The sequence below is a fragment of the Bos mutus genome, chromosome 15 (assembly GCF_027580195.1).
Source record: "Bos mutus isolate GX-2022 chromosome 15, NWIPB_WYAK_1.1, whole genome shotgun sequence".
Lineage (NCBI taxonomy): Eukaryota > Metazoa > Chordata > Mammalia > Artiodactyla > Bovidae > Bos > Bos mutus.
The window spans coordinates 11986396-11989560 of NC_091631.1; the positions used below are offsets into that span (position 1 = coordinate 11986396).

General features: G+C 37.8%; 1 non-coding gene across 1 annotated transcript; it reads right to left on the bottom strand.

Moving 5' to 3' along the window:
* Window positions 1-793: 793 nt before the first annotated feature.
* TRNAY-AUA (transfer RNA tyrosine (anticodon AUA)) lies at window positions 794-865 on the bottom strand. The gene has a single exon. It is a non-coding gene; the product is annotated as a tRNA-Tyr (tRNA).
* Window positions 866-3165: the final 2300 nt, after the last annotated feature.

Sequence of the window (3165 nt, forward strand, 5' to 3'; positions counted from 1 at the left end):
ATTCAAAATTTCCAGATTGCTTTTTCCTTGAATGTCTTATCTACTGTCCAACTTATTTTTGTCACACCAGTCCAGTTAACTTTGGGGTGGATAAGGAGTGATGAGTATCAAAGAATTCTATCAGTACAGCTAGTAGCATGCTTTCCGTATTATAGCATTTCTTGCCTCGAAACACTCCTCCCATTTTAGAAGACAGGAAAGCACTTTCAAGGGACTTAGATGTGTTTTTTATATTATCTAACTATATCTCAGTTTTAACTTGAATAACAAAATTCTACTTGGGGAGAATTATGTGTGGGAAACGATCTCAGTCAATGCTTGTTCATGATGCTTATGGAAGTCCATTAACACAATCAAAGTGACAAGGAAAAGATAACTGGAGGGGGATAAGTAGGGTTTACCAAGGGGATGCTAGCAGGAAAAGAACCTGTCTGCCAATGCAATAGACATAAGAGATGCAGGTTCAATCCCTGGGTTGGGAAGATCCCCTGGAGGAGGGCATGGCAACCCACTCCAGTGTTCTTGCCTGAAGAAACCCACGGACAGAGGAGCCTGGGGAGGGGGGTTGCCTACAGTCCAAGGAGTGGCAAAGAGTAGACAAGCCTGAAGAGACTTAGCACATAAGCAAGTTTAAGTCAGACTGAGTGACTATTCCTGGGAAAGTGAAAGTGAAGTTGCTCAGTCGTGTCATACTCTTTGAGACCCCATAGACTAGCCTATCAGGCTCCTCTGTCCATGGGATTTTCCAGGCAATAGTACTGGAGTGGATTGCCATTTCCTCCTCCAGGGGATCTTCCCAACCCAGGGCTCGAACCTGGGTCTCCCGCATTATAGACAGACGCTTTACCATCTGAGCCACCAGGGAAGTCCTGGGAACTTTTTTCATAATAACTAGGATAAACAGGATTGTAAAGAGGCCTTTACAGAATCTCCTTATAAATAGAAATAGAGTTGGTGATTATATTGTAGACCTCACTAGCATAACTATGGATGAGCTATAACAGACAAACTTGTTCTAATGGATATGAATGGGTCCTGTGGCTGGAATAAAAATTTCAGTGATGGAAACATACATCATGCATAATGTCACAAGACTTTGATGAAAGTGAATTTTGTATGTTCTAAAAACCCAGCTTATTCAGAAAATGAATCCAATAAAAACCCATACACCAACACTCAGGGGGACAAAGAGAGCTTTAATAAGTTTTCATAAAATACTAACACCCACTCCAGTGTTTTTGCCTGGAGAATACCAGGGACAGAGGAGCCTGGTGGGGTGCCGTCTATGGTGTTGCAGAGTCGGACATGACTGAAGCAACTTAGCAGCAGCAGCAGCAGCAACATTAAAACAGCAATATTTCTAAATTGCTACCCTACTGCCTATGACATATAATTTTATGCACTATTACAATGAAGTTAATGAAATAAGTGTCTTCAAAGAATGTTGTAGAAACATGTCAACCAATAAAACATTGAATGAAAGTTCTCAGTGTATATATGGAAGATTACCCTACATTCTAGTGTATATTACATCAGGACACATAGGGTAATTTATTTTTATTATTGCCTACATCTTTGAGCTTTCTGCTGAGTAACCCAATCACTTTACTTTGGTTAGTGTGTTTGTGAGGTAAGTGTGTGGTGAGGGAGAGTCTAAGGTTGGAAAAGACAGTTTGAAATGCCCTTGACAGGGGAAGTGGCCTTCTCTCTCTCTCTCTCTTTAGTTGCTAAGTCCTGTCTGACTCTTGAGACTCCAATGGAGCCTGCCAGGCTCCTTTGTCCATGGGATTCTCTAGGCAAAAATACTGGAGTAGGATGCCATTTCCTTCTTCAGAGGACCTTCCCAACCCAGGAATCAAACCGGGGTCTCCTGAATTGCAGGCAGATTCTTTACCAACTGAGCTATGAGGGAAGCCCAGTGACATTATACTATCAGGTGAATTATGGATTCTTTTTTCCCATTTTTTCAAATTATTATTACTTTCTTTGCTATCCTCATTTAATTTTTCTGTGTGAAGCTCTGTTAATGGCTTCCTCAGGAGAATTTATAAACTCAGGTGTGTGTTGGGGGTGTGTGTGCACTCATACACTTATGCACACATATGTGTAACTTTTGGGGTGGAAGAGAACTAGAAACATCTAATAACCAACATTTTTCTTGCTGGCAAAAATTGCAAGAAGCCAAAGAAAATATTGTGGAATGAAACAAATATACAAGTTTATAAAATATCAAAAAGAGAGAAATAAATTCCTTTTCTAAACAATAGTCTAAGTGTTCAAGAATAAAGAACAAGTTTTGTTAGAACTGTAAAATACTGCTTGCTGTGGTGAAGGGCCATGGTAGATTTAGATGTTGAATTGAGTTTTTAGCAGATTTCTTAACATTAAAATAGTTTTATTTCTATCTTTGAAAGAATTTTTTTTTCCTCCTTTGGAATATCCTGTACCAGAGTAGTTCACAAAGCTGCAAATTTGAAACACATTATTTTGAATAACTAAATACAACTTTGACCATTAAAAACAGCATTCGTTCAAACAGAGGCAGAATACATAGAGTATGGTGACAACATGGATTCCATTCAGTTCACACTGCTTTAAGTAGACTTCGTTTCAAATGACTTATTCAATATAACTGTGTACTTTGAATGGTAATTACACTTAAGTCTTTAATGCCTTCTCTGACAAAATCTTTATTGAGCAGTGAGTCACACTGCAAAATCACCAAAAGGTAAGACCTAGTTAGACCTTATGCCTAATGAATAAATATTTTTCATTGTGTGGTCTCCAGATAAGAATGTTAACTTAGGTTATCTTTGAAGCAACTGGTACCTACATGGATCGTGTCAATACCAAAAGATAAAATATAATACATCTTTGGTATATTTGTCCTCCTCCCAAATATACGTGAACCATGATGGTAACTTTGCACTGACTCTAGATAGATATTTGAATAAATAGTTATTTACATGGGGTATTAATGTACAGAAGTATTTCCATGGAAACCCGCTAATGATTATTTTGGATAGAAAAATAAAAACTGTGTGCCAAATCCTATTTTAATTACATTTCTTATGTAATGAACTTTTAACTTATGATTCAATTGGTATATGTGTCAAGTAAAAAGTGTGAGTATTTTCTTTGTTCTTAGAAAACTCATTAAATCAT